General features: G+C 38.5%; 1 protein-coding gene and 1 non-coding gene across 16 annotated transcripts in view; both read left to right on the forward strand.

The window, feature by feature from the left end:
- Positions 1-14,071, forward strand: part of RBMS3 (RNA binding motif single stranded interacting protein 3) — a 1,500,462-nt gene that overhangs the window by 1,301,725 nt on the left and 184,666 nt on the right. The window lies entirely within an intron of this gene.
- Positions 3,764-3,823, forward strand: MIR7348 (microRNA mir-7348). Its single transcript, NR_127571.1, has one exon. It is a non-coding gene; the product is annotated as a microRNA mir-7348 (primary transcript).

The following is a 14,071-nucleotide window of genomic DNA, read 5'->3' on the forward strand; positions in this document are numbered from 1 at the left end:
ATGTCTGCATACTTAAATGGAAGTACTGTTGTTATTTTATCACAAGCAGCTGAAAAAACATTGATTTTGATGCAGAAACATTTTGAGACGGTTCTCATTTCTGACAATTTATCAGGAAATGCTAGTTTCTAAAAGCTCCCCAGCTGCCTGAGACACTTCAAATTCCAGATCATAGTAATTCATTTTTTTCAGCTACTGTTTACTAGGGTAAGGCAGACTCATATTCTTCATCAGTGGAGGAAGTAGCAAGACAGTTCTTTTGAAAATTTTGGTATTGTTTTCATAACAGAAATTCATTGAAGGCATGCAGTAAGGGCAATGAATAATAAAGTCATAGACTTGGAAAATAGAAGGCTTCTTAGAAGTTCTTTACTCCAACTTTCTTTTCTCCTTCCCATTTGATAGAGAAACTAAGACCTGAAAGATTCAACCTTTCCCAGGAACACATGGGGAGGATGGGAAACCTTTCCTAACTCTCTTAATTCTATTGCCTTTCCCCTCTTCATTATTTCCTATTTATCCTGAATATACTTTATTTGCTTGTTGTCCACCCCCACCCCCATTAGATTATAAATTCCTTAAGGGCAGGGACTGTTTTTTGCTTCTTTTTTTGTATCACTGATGCTTGGCACAAAGTGTTTAATAAATATTTACTGACTGATTGAGTCAGAATTTGAACCTAGGTTCTCTGACTTCAAATAAAATATTGTCTCTATTGCACGAGACTGCCTTCTAATAGGAACAGGATACAGTGTTGGGGAGGAGTAGAGAAAAGAGAATCATATTAGAAAGTTAACTATCCTTTCTAACAGGCTGAAACACCTAACTTTCTAGCTGTGTCCTAGAGCAATGTGTGTTCTAGTTTTATGGATTATATCAGTTACTGAGTAGTAGGAAGGATCCTATTCTAATTCTCAACAATCAGTTTTGTTTTTCCATCTAGTCAAAAACAATAAAAGTTCATAATTCCCTGGCTTTTTTTCCCCTTGTTAATGGCTGTATCTCTTTCCTCCTCTCTGTGTTTGTTTCCTATATTGTCTAGTCACTCTAGCATGTTTCTAATAAAGCCTGAGTTAGAGTTGTTGTTTTACTTTATTCTTTTTTCCATTTTTTATTGTCAGGCAAAACACAGTTCTATATTGGTCATTGTAAGAGCAAAGGCATAGAGAACCCAAACCCCAGAATAAAACTATAAATACACTGCTGTGTATTTTTTCTCTGGAGATGGAGAGCATTCCTCATCATAAACCTATCAGGATTGTCCCAGATCACTGCATTGCTCAGAGTAGTCAAGTTTTTACAGACAATCATCCAATATTGCTGTTCCTGTGTACAATGTTCTCCCGGTTCTGCTTGTTTCACTCTGCATCAGTTCATGGAGGTCTTTCGAGCTCTTTTAAAAATTAACATGTTCTTCACTTTTTACAGCAAAGAAGTATTCCATCACCCTCATATACCACAGTTTGTTCAGCCATTCCCCAATGCATGGACATCCCCTCAATGTCCAATTCATTGCCACCACCAAAAGGACAGCTATAAATATTTTTGTACAAACAGGTCCTTTCCTTTTTTATAAGAGATTCATTCTTTTCTTTTTTTAAACCCTTACCTTCTGTCTTGGAGTCAATACTTTGTACTGGCTCCAAGGCAGAAGAGTGGTAAGGGCTAGGCAATGGGCGTCAAGTGACTTGCCCAGGGTCACACAGCTAGGAAGTGGCTGAGGCCAGATTTGAACCTAGGACCTCCCGTCTCTAGGCCTGGTTCTCAATCCACTGAGCTACCCAGCTGCCCCTAGAGATTCATTCTTGATAACTTCAGTGGTAACCATCCTCATCCCCCAAATCCCTGTGCATATATTATGTTCATCTCTTGTATTTACTGATTTGTGAACTTGTTTTTTTTTTCTCTCTCCAACTGAATTTAGTCATTTTTAAAGTCAGGAGAAGTCTCCTTTTTTGTATTTGTTTAGGTCTGGATATATATTAAGGTCTTCACATATTAGGTTTTTCATTGATAGCTCAAGATTGACTATAAAATAAAACAATGGTAATGAATCTACTGTGACTAGGTCCATGATAGTGTTTTGAAACATGGGTGACAACTTAATTTATAGCTTTTTGGGGGAGAGCTAAAATTTGGTTGGGAAAAATCATTTTTAAAAAGGCAAAAATATAAATTAACAAATGCAAATCTTCCCAAGCTTTCATTTATCCTTCCTTTTATTTTCTCTTTTATCCCTTCACCCTTACTTCCATTTCTTTTATGCTTTCATTATATAAAAAGTGACCTTTGCCAATTAATTGACACTTTATGCTATAGTATCTGTGACCCAAGATCTAGGGGTCTGGTCTAATAATTAATTGGTCCTTAGATTATTGTATGAACAGTGCTGTAAGGAACCTTATTTTGTATAGTCTTTTATGTGTACTTGTTGCCTAAGCTGATAAATATAAGCTTCCTGAGGGAAGGAACTATTTGTTTGTATTTCTAGGACCTCTCAAAGGTGCCTGATATGAAGTAAAAGTCCCCAAAATTTCTTATCAATTGATTATCCCATCAAAATCCCTCTATATTACTGAATAGGAAATTTCAGCTTAGAGAGAGTATGTAATATGTCTGATGTTAGAGAGCTACAAAATGGCAGAGCCAGGATTCAAACAGGCAGGGTCAACAAAGGAAAAATCAACAGTTTGGAATCAGAGGACCTAAATTCAAATTCTACCACTTTGTGGCCTGAAGTGACCTATAATCTCTCTGGGCTTCAGTTTCCTCATCTATAAAATAAAGGGCTAAGACTGGATAGCCTCTGATGAAAGTCACTGGCCTATTTGCTATTATAAGATACTTCATCTCTTAACTCCAAAAATATTCTTTTTTTCTAAACCCTTACCTTCCATCTTAGAATCAATACTGTATATTGGTTTTAAGGCAGAAGAGCAGTAATGGCTAGGCAATGGGGGTTAAATGGCTTGCCCAAGGTCACACAACTAGGCACTGTCTGAAGCCATTTTTGAACCCAAGACCTCCCATCTCTAGATTTGGCTTAGACCACTGAGTCACTTAGCTGCTCTCCAACTCTGACATTTTGTACTGACTGTCTCCCATGCCTGGAATATTCTTCCATCTCAAATAGTTAGCTCTTGACTTCCCTAACTTCCTAAAATTCTCCCCTCAATCCCATTTTCTACAGTGAGCCTTTTCTTCATGCCCTTTAATTCTAGTACCTTCCCCCTATTGATTGTCTTTGGTTTATTTTATCTACAGCTTATTTATTCAGGTATCCTTTCCATATTGTGGTGGTTAGCTAAGGTGATGGCATCTCTGCAATCTGGGAAATCCATGTAAATTTTTGAGGGGTCTCCCTTTGTACTAGAGAAGGAGTGTGATTTTTTTCTTTTTCTTTTATGAGCTATTTACATTTTTGGGGGGTAAATTTTGGATTAAGTATTCATTTCTGAGTTTCTAAACTTTTTCTGTGTCTTCTGCTTACCTTTGAGTGTCTTCTGTGTCTTCCACAAAATTCCCCCCAAATCACCATTTAATATCTTATTCTGACCAGCAGTAGATTGAAAACATGATGGAGAAATTCATAATGTGAAGAGAAGTTGTTTGCATGTTCTTTTCCTATTTGATTGTGAGCTCCATGAGGGCAAGGGCTGTTTATACCTTTCTTTGTGAACCCAGGGTTCTCTATTATTGTTTATTTATTAACTTATTCTTCTAGTGTTGAACCTGCAATCCTACGCTCCTATGGATCCAGATCCTCTGCCTCTCTAAGAGGCAGTGTGATTATTAAATTAACCCTGGCTCTAGAGTCGGAGGATCTGGATTCAAACTCCTCTTCGGGTTCTCCCCATCTCGTGCATCACCTCGTCCATCGCTCTACAGGAGATCTTTCTTCAACCCACCAGTTGCTGTCGCCATCTTGCCAGCCAAGGATACCTCCCACCTGCTTCATATGCATCTTAGATATTCTACCTGCAAGTGAATATGCTGCCTCACCTAGTAGAGTGTAAGCTCCTTGGGGGCAGGGACCATTTCTTTTCTGGCTTTGTGTTCCCAACACTCAGCACAGTATAGAGTAAGCATTTAAGACATAGTTATCTATTGATTGATTTATATTTAGATGTGTGACTTCAAACAGCCTTTTTACCCTCAGTGATATCCTTAAGTATGATTTGCAAACTTTAAAGTGTCATAGAGATCCTACCCGTCATCTTCCTTAGCTTTCCTGAGCCTCAGTTTCCTCATCTGTCAAATGAGGGAATTAGAGTAGGTGAGGTCTTTGAGGTCTCCCTCTCTGATCCCATATCTCTAAGACGATCATTCTTTATTCATGCTTATTTTAAACATGTATCCTGTTCTTTCTGCAATGAGTTGCTATGCCAATTAGGGGAGGAATTATGTCCACTTTGATTTGGGTCTTCTCCAGTTCCTGCCAGACGTAGTCTTCTCTATGCTTCATAATTGTTTGTTGAATTAAACTTTCTTCCACTGTGAATGTGAGACAGCCAGTGGGCACCTTTATGAGGTGAAATTCCTCCTCTCTCTCCAGAGGAGTGCCTGCCACCCAAATCCAAACACATTGTGGCACGGCTGTGCTGTCCCTGTCCCTGGGCCATCTCATTTGGGCAAATGGCTATCCCTTTTTAATTGAGCAAGATATAAGTCAGCCCTCCCAAAATATTTACATGGTCTTTGGGAGAGAAACAAAAAAAATAAATAACGACACTCAGAATAGGTTATTGGTCTAAGGTGCGGCTTAGAACTTTTGGAGAATATAAACAATGTAGTGACTGTTTATTTTAATCATATCTGTTTATTTCAATAGCCACTTACAGATGTTTCTGTCCTTACATTTTATAAACAGAGACACTTTGCAACAATATACATCAGCTAATCAAATTTGTAGACATGGATTTTGTTCTTCCCTGCACCGGCCTCCAACGATACATCTGTTTTTGTCCATTTTGACAGAACACATATGTTACAATATGAAAAAAAAAAGAATGTTTTGAATTGATTTTAATTAGTTCATGCACATCAATTATCATCCTTACCAGTGTTGGGGAGAAGGAAATGTGGGGAGATAATACCTGCATGGCTTTGAGAGCTGCGACTGGATTCCCCTGGGTACATATTAATTTTTTCATTTGAAAAGCATTTCTTCCAAGATAGTAGCTCAATCGATTTCAGGAGGAATGCAAAGAAACATGGCAGCAAACTCAGAGGTGGTGTGAATATCGTTTTGTTATAAAATGAGGGACTTGCTTATTAAGGTGGGTTTCTTTCACTATTTCTTGTGCAAGTGGTTTCTCTAAGCCCAAGTAGATCAGAAATAGATGATGGGATCCTTGCTTGGCTGGGAGAATGCCATTAAAGAGAGATGACCCTTTTCGGGAAGCTTATTTATCTGAGGCAACACTTACAGGGAGTTCATTAAAAGGTCCTGATGAAAGAGGCAGATGATATGGTAGGAAGAATATTGGTTGTGAAGTCAAAGGGCCTGGATTCAAATCCTACTTTTGCTACTCATCCTGTGTAACCTCAAGCAAGTTAGTTAATTATTCAGAACTGCACTTTTCTTATCATCAAGTGAAAGGATCGACTTAGATGGCCTCAAAATTTCCTTCTTACTCTCTATCTATGATTCTAGAAACCAATGTGCGTAGATGAGTCTCCTAAGCTCCAGAGTTCCTCTAAAGAATATTTGAAAGGAGGATTAGTAACTATAGCCACCAGTAGCAGTACATTACCAAAGATTAAATTGCATTTCATCAGAGAGACATTAGAAAGTGTCTGATAGTTTCTGACCGGACTATTTTATCCAGGATAAGTAAAGGTGATTGATTCGTCTTTGGTCATTATTATATCAATTAGGTCTCCTAAGTTACCATTTTCCATTCATTAAAATGAGCCTCATTCCTGGCACAAAAGGAAAGGGTCTCACTGAGCACTTTCTTCCTGATGTGCTTCTGATCTCGGTTTTCTGTGGCAAATGAGTGAAGTTAAGATTCTGGGAATGTATGTGTATGAGAGAGACAGACAGGTAGACAGACAGACACAGAGACAGAGAAAGCTCATCTGTGTTCATAGAGCAACAATTTTCTGGGTTCTCATTTCTGAAACTATTGCTTTTGTACCTCAATTAATATTAAAGACGATTGAAAGTAATTGGGGCAGTTTAGTCCAGTAGATAGAATCAGAAAGCCAGGAGTCAGGAAGACTCCTCTTCCTGAGTTCAAATCTGGTCTCAGATACTTATTAGCCATGTCACCCTAGGTAAGTCACTTAACTCTGCTTGCCTCGGTTTCTTCATCTTTACAATAAAATGGAGAAGGAAATAGCAAGCCACTTTAGTATCTCTGCCAAGAAAATTCCAAATAGGGTCATGAAGAGTTAGACATGACTGAAAATGACTGAATGGAAAAGTACTTGATAAATATTTAATTGATGGATTTGTCTCTGTTTCTTTTTAGTATCCCCCCCCCCCATATCCCCTCCAAGTATATTGTGCATTGTAGGCACACAATAAAAGTTTCATCGTTTGTTTTCCAAAAAAATAAGATATTAATGTAAAAGTAGTCATTTGAGGGAGAGGTTTTTGAGGTTTGATTTTGGTAGGTTTTTTGAGGGAGAAGCCATTTGGGGAAGCTTATGTCTCTGAAAAATGTACAAGAGACCTTTAGCAGAGACCTAGGGCACCTCTCTCTCATTTATTCTGCAGGTGGGATTTAAAACTTAATTTTACGTGTCAGATTCAACCACATTCATTGTGTCTGGGTTCTAAAGATGGGAGGAATCTTACAGGACAGCTGGTAAACTTCCCCCTGCTATAAATCAGGAACTTGAGAATGATGTGCAGGGACATGCCCAAAGTCACACAGGCTATAAATAACAGAGTTAGGATTTGAACTCAGCTCCAGAGATTCCAAGACCTACACTAGCCTCTACCCTAGGACTGGAACACATATTTATGCACATGTCTGTGGCAAATTGATGGCTCTTTTAAAGTGAATGCTTTATTCTGTAGTGGAGATGGGCTCCAAAGGTTCTGTCTGTGTTTCACAAGGGCTGACATTGACTCCTGGAGTCAATAGTTCTCACTCTCCTACAGAATCATTGCTATTGGCAGCTGAAAGCTTATCATTACAGGCAAGATTGAAAATTACTCTGCACTCAGGACTGTAATTTTCGATATTAAGTTTTGAATCAACGCCATGATATGCATAGAGTGAGGTATCAGTGACTCATTTAAAATTCATTTTCCCAGGAACCAGACAGGCTCGATATGCTCTATGTCCAGTCAGGGGGATAATCTGGGATTATCTGGGGCGTATTTGGACACCAAGCATCATGGACAGACCTAGTGGACACCTTCCTTCACATCTAGTCTAGAGGAGGGCAAGCAGGATGGCGAAATACATCCCATATGGGCATCAGGAGGAGAAGACGATGTCTAGCCTGGGCAAGAGCAGCCTTGAGGGGGATGTGAGAACTACTATAAAGTATCTGCAGAAATTCAACCTAATTCTTCTTGGCCCCAGTGGGTAAAACATGGATCAATGGGCAGAGTTGCAAAGAAGCAATTAAAATATTTCTGTAAGGGAAAATGTCCAGAGCTGTTCAGAAATGAAATGGGTTTCCTGGCAAGGCTGTTCTCCATGGAGGTGGTCAAACAAAAACTGCCTGGCCAAGGAACTAGAATGTTGTTGGAGGGATACTTTTTCAAGTGTGGGCTGGGCTAGATGGTCTTGAGTTCCCTTCTAGCTCTGAAATTCTTTGATTTTATGATTTAGGGCCGGGCAGGACAGCCTTTCTTGGCAAAGAGCAGGCAAAACTTTTCTTCTGTCATTCCCCACATCTTGCCCTTGGGAGCCTAGATGGATGAGATTGTGCTTCATTTCCTGATAGTTTGAACACACATAAGCAGAGGAAAGGTCTCTTGAACTCTTCTTTCCCCAAAACTGTCTGGGTTCTAGCAGACCCAAATCCAGGAGGAGTCCACAAGCTGATCCTGAGCATTCTCTGGACCTTTACTTAATATGCCCTAAGATCCTTTCCTGTCTCAGGGCTATATACTTCCAGAACAAGGCATGATGTAATAAGCATCATTTTGTACAATGCTCACGCCTCCTTATTCCATGGCCATTCAGTGATTCCTTACATTTAATGGCCATCCACAGATTTTATTTTCCCTTTTTACTCTCCATGCTAATTTCATGCTACAAATGGTCACAGCCTTCCCAATCCCATTGAAAGGCCACATTAGGCTCCATATTTCTGTTTGTTGACTTTGCCAAGGGTGTGTCAGTGTCGAAGAAGATCATTAAAAAAAAAAAAAAGCCTTCATAAAGGAATCGGTGTTATTGTCCCTTGAGCAATCTGCTTGGGAAAGGGAGAAAAAAAAAAAGCTGAAACTTGTTTTGCTGTTGTTGAATGTGATTCAACAAGTGAGCAAAGCAAACAAATTGACCCAAACAGAGAACAGAGAAAATGTCCAAGAATCCCAGGGCAGTCTTCCATCTCAAATATGTGCGTAATGGAGTTTACTCCATAGAGTATAATTGGAAGCATTTGCCCTCAGTCAGAAAAAAAAATGCCAAACTATTCTTGTATTTATTTAGATTTTAACCAACATTGTCACACGCTGGTTGGCATTCTAGTGTCTCCTGGTATAGATTTAGACATAAGTGATGAATTGATTCCAGATTCATTCCTTTGCGGAGATGCTCACTCAGGGCTACATTTTGCATCCTAGAAGGGAGACTATATTTATGGGATTCTTTGGGATAGAAGTTGGGAGAACTTAGCTGATTTTTTCCCTGCCTTTACTTTTTTCAAGAAAGCTTCTCAAATAAAAGGTAGTAGAGGGAAAGTGTGAATTGCCTGGAAAGAAGCAATATCTCTGCAGTCAAAGCAAAACAGTGATGTGGAAAAATGGGCAGTTGGGTGATGTAGTAGATAAGCTACTGGGAATGAGATCAGGAAGACCTCAGTTCAAGCTTTATTTCAGATATTTGTAAGTTGGGTGCCTCTGAGTAAATCATGTAACCTCTTTCTTCTTCATTTTCTCAAAAGCATCTGTAAAATTGGAGTAATAATAGAACTTGCCTCACAAGATAATTGTGAGAAATAAATAAGACATATGCAAAGGCCTATGTTAATGCTATTCAATATTATTTTTAATCTGGTAAATTACATGCACTTCCTATGAATGGTCTCCATTAAAGTCTTCTTCAAATGCATTGTAGAACTAACCTTAGGTTCCCCAAGCCTCTTTGAGGAAATACTAACTCTGGCTATCACTACCCAACTGGAAAGACTTGTTTAGATGAACTGTATAAAGTCTCTTGTACTCATTTAAAGGCTCATTGCCAAATTGACTATAGAAGGAGAGATTTCTCTTTTTTTGTGGCCACAGAAAATGACAAAGACCCCAACTAATTCATGTAAGGATCACAGTCATGACAGTGGAGGAAGGATCAACCCTGGGAGAATCACAGTTTCTTATAGAGGAAAGAGTATTGACTGTGTAGTTAGAAAATCTATCTTCATATTCAGATTCTAGAACTTACAAGCAAACAATTGAGAGGACTAATAACAGAATGGCATTAGCTAAAAAGGGAAAGAGCCATCTTCAAGCATTTGAAACATATTTACGGGTTCTACATCCAAATAAAGAACTGTGGGAGCAGAAATGCAGAAGAAAAACATTGGATCCATCATGTGGCTTGATGGAGACATGATTGGGATTTTGACATTATGAGATCACTCTAGTGCAAATATGAATAACATGAAAATAGGTTTTGAACAATGTTATATGTATAACCCAGGGGAAGTGCTTGTCAGCTCTGGGAGGGGGGAGGGAAGAAGAATGGGAAAGAACATGAATCATAGAACCATGGAAAATATTGTAAAAAAATTTAAAAAAAAAAAAGAAAAGTATGGGGAAGATGGAAGAGGCTCATTCTACTTGAAAGCAAAGGGCAGAAATGGTAGGAATGAATTTTTTGAAGGAAAACTGAGGAGTAACAGAATGGAAATTCTCCTAACAATAAAAACTGTCCCAAAATTATAATGCACTACCTTAGGAGGTAGTGAAGTCCTTGTCATGAGAAGTCTTTAAGTGGTGACTTCTGGATCAACAATTCAATCAAATCCATTAACATTTATTAAACAACTAGTCAATGAGTAAGCATTTAGTAAACCCTTCAACTGTGGTTGATGGGCAGCTAGGTGGCACAGTGGACAGAATACCATGCCTGAAGTTGGGAAGACATCTTCCTGAACTCAGATCTGGTCTCAGATATGTACTAACATATGACCCTGGGCAAATCACTTTACTAGCCTCAGTTTCTTCATCTGTAAAATGAACTGGAGAAGGAAGCAAAACACTCCAGTATCTTTGTTAAGAAAACCCCAAATAAGGTCACAGAGCATTGAACATGATTGGAAATGACTGAACAGGAATAAATAATTCTTTGAAAAGTACAGCTAGTAATGACTTAGTCTTTATACCAAACTTAGAGATTTCATAGTAAGGGGACAAATGCAATGCATGAAAAAGATTATGGCCTCAAATGATCCTGGTAACTAAGAAGTGTGCACTACCTTTCCATTTTGGAATTCTCTGTTTTTTAACTGAAAGCTGGCGACCATTTCATTTATATTTTTGTACCATTCAAAAGCCTTGGAGCACTTTAGAATCAACTAAATACGCTCAAAAGGCTGGTTGAGTTCCACGCAGGGAATTTTCTTCCATGATAGCAGAGATGCCCCTTCTTTTTAAGGTAAGATTAGGATATCGCCAGTGCCTTGATTTAAAAGCTAATGTTAAGAGGGTGAGGGGACAGGGATTCCCCACCTGAATTGACTGGGTCAATTCAAGACAATTTTTGAAGGCTCAGCTCTGGGGAACTAGCTCATGGAGAATGAAATAGAACCTGAATAGCCACAAGTACATGGAATGAGGAGAGACCTCACTTCGGCTAAAGACTGCCAGGAGGGTGAAATGTACTAACTTGTAGCACCCTATTTTAATATTACTTTTACTGAGTCAGCTTAGTTATTTGTATGCCACTAAAGAAGTATAAGTGCTTTCAGTGTTCCAAAAGTTTCAGTGCTATGGAGTGTAGCTGCAGTTGCCCTGTCTTAGTTTCATCTCTCCTCAAATAGTACTCAGGATACTTGGGGGAGGTATTTAAAAACCTGACAGACTTGTTCAATCTCAAACATTTGACTGTACCTATAGAACCAAGCTCCTTGAAATCAATGCTATTTCCTTTTATATCTGTTTATTCCCAGAGCCTAGCATAGTATCTAGCATATGATTGGGTAAGTCTGATCAGTGAAGGGAGCTGATGAGATACCTTTCTCCACAAATCCATATTTTCTGACAAATCTTTTAAGAGTTGACTTAAAAAGCTTGCCAAAAGTTGCATAGTCAAATTTCTTCTAAGTCTCTTCTAAAACTCAGATCCTCCTGATTCTCGACTTTCTCTGTCTGTCTGACTCTGTCTCTCTGCCCACTCCTTCTTTCTTTCTTTCTTTCTTTCTTTCTTTCTTTCTTTCTTTCTTTCTTTCTTTCTTTCTTTCTTTCTTTCTTTCTTTCTTTCTTTCTTTCTTTCTTTCTCTCTTTCTTTCTTTCTTTCTTTCTTTCTTTCTTTCTTTCTTTCTTTCTCTCTTTCTCTCTTTCTCTCTTTCTCTCTTTCTCTCTTTCTCTCTTTCTCTCTTTCTCTCTTTCTCTCTTTCTCTCTTTCTCTCTTTCTCTCTTTCTCTTCCTCCTCCCCATCCCTGCCTCTCCCTTGATCCCTCTCTAAAATATAGACTTCCTTTAAAAAATCCCAAGTGTGTGCATATAGCATTCTCTTCTTTTTTCCCTTGGAATTTTAGCATGAGTTCAAAATTAAATTTAAATTATACCTGGGTTTTAAAGATATTTGACCATTTTAATAAAAAAATAATTTTCTATGTAGACTATTCTTATTGAAATATAAGAATAATGGCTTTAAAAGACTCCTTTAAATCTGTTATGTGTGTGTGTTTCTCTATAAATAGAACTTTTAGGAATCAGCTGGGAAGTGACCTTGAGAAGGTGATGTGTGTGTGTGTGTGTGTGTGTGTGTGTGTGTGTGTGTGTGTGTGTGAGAGAGAGAGAGAGAGAGAGAGAGAGAGAGAGAGAGAGAGAGAGAGAGAGAATCAACACCTGAGCTATTTCACTCAAAAGCCCGCATGATCTCCCCTTCGTAGGGTATTTTCCTCCCATGTTCTGTATTCTCATCAAAAGGGAGGTACCAAAAGACAAGCTGGCAAGTTAGATAAGTCACTTGGTGTCTTCTGAGAAGTGCTCATCCTTTTAATTTACTAAGTGTCAAAACAAGCTTTTCATTCAGCTGAGATGATTGCTCTCTCATTTGCTCCCACAAAATGAACTGAATTTTACCTTCAGCGAATAACTTGTGTTTCATCTATTGGAAACATTAAATTTTCTGCCTATGCCCTTTCCCTTCTGAGATTTGATTTCCTCATCAAGCCATTTTTTTTTCTTTTAGAATAATTACTATAGAAAAAAAGATAAAAACTGCAGCTTTCCACTTCTTAAGGCAGAGGTGAGCTCAAGATAATTACTTAGGCCATAATATAGTTTATCAAAAAGTAATTTGCCCTGTCTTGTTTCCAGAAAAATATTCCAGCTGTTCTCTTCTTTAATTGTTGCTTTGGGGTACTTTTCTGTTCAACAAAGCTGTTTCCCCATATTAGAGAATTATCTATGTAGAGAGGAAGAGCTAGGAGATGTAGCACAAGCATTAACCCATTGCTGAGTTTCCCAAATAGGTGTGTGAGAGAGAATGAGACCCTTTGTCTACTGCCTTTGGCTCTTCTGCCAAACTTTCCCTGTTCCACTCTCACCATCCTTTATGTATTTAGTCTTCATTGTTCTTAGGGCCAAGATGATCTCCTGTTACCAATTAAAAAGAAACAGAAAAAATCACAAAATGGCATTTGGAAGGCAGCTCAGAGGCTATTGAATCCATCACAAACCCTGAACACCAGTGTATTTTGTTCTACTGCACCCCAGGCAGTGGTCTTCCATCTTTTACTTGATGAGAAACCCACTCCCTGCCATGGCAGCCTCACTGACATCTTGTTTAACTCAAGAAGATTTTCTTTGTGTAATCATGAAATCTGCCTATGCAGCTACTCTGACCATTTGTTGGGTGTGTTAAAGTGGGGATTCCTTTCATATATGACTGATCTAGGTGGATTTTATCATCTTTTCCAACTCACATTCTTTCATTGTATAAAAACAACAATAGAGGTAGTGAGTTGACCCATAATTTCATTGCATTAGAAAACTATTGATACAAGTCACCACTTTCTTTGCAATTTGCAGACTTAGAGAGTCCTATAGAATACTGAGATAAAGTTAAATGACTTGCCGTGGTAAAATACATGCACATATATGAACATTTATGTTACATGTATACATGTACTAAAATCCATGTGTGTGTTTATATGTAAATTCAGTCTTTTCAGTATTGTCTGGTTCTTCAGGACCTCATTTGCATGTTTTTTTTGGCAAAGATACTGGAGTGGTTTGCTATTTCCATCTCCAACTCACTTTAGAGATGAAGAAACTGAGGAAAACAATGTGAAATGTCTTGCCCAGGGTCACACAACTAGTAGGTATCTGAGGCCAAATTTAAACTGAAGAAGAGGAGTGATTCTTCCTGACTCTAAGCCCAGAACTCTATACACTGTGACACCTAGCTAGGGTGTGTGTGTGTGTGTGTGTGTGTGTGTGTGTGTCTGTGTCTGTGTCTGTGTCTGTGTCTGTGTCTGTGTCTGTGTTTGAGTATATGGTTGGGTGTGTTCAGGAACATGAGTTCAAGTGTTCCCGGCTTCTCCAAGGCAAGATTACTATTACTATTCCCCTCTTTCACCCTGCTTCTCCATAATAATAATAAAAGGAGTAATATTTATATAACAATTTGAGGTTTGAAAAACAAAAACAATTTGCCTATATTATCTCATTTCCTCCTCAAAATGGCTGAGAGGTAATTGTCCC

Source organism: Monodelphis domestica, chromosome 5, assembly GCF_027887165.1.
Source record: "Monodelphis domestica isolate mMonDom1 chromosome 5, mMonDom1.pri, whole genome shotgun sequence".
NCBI classification, from domain to species: Eukaryota; Metazoa; Chordata; class Mammalia; order Didelphimorphia; family Didelphidae; genus Monodelphis; species Monodelphis domestica.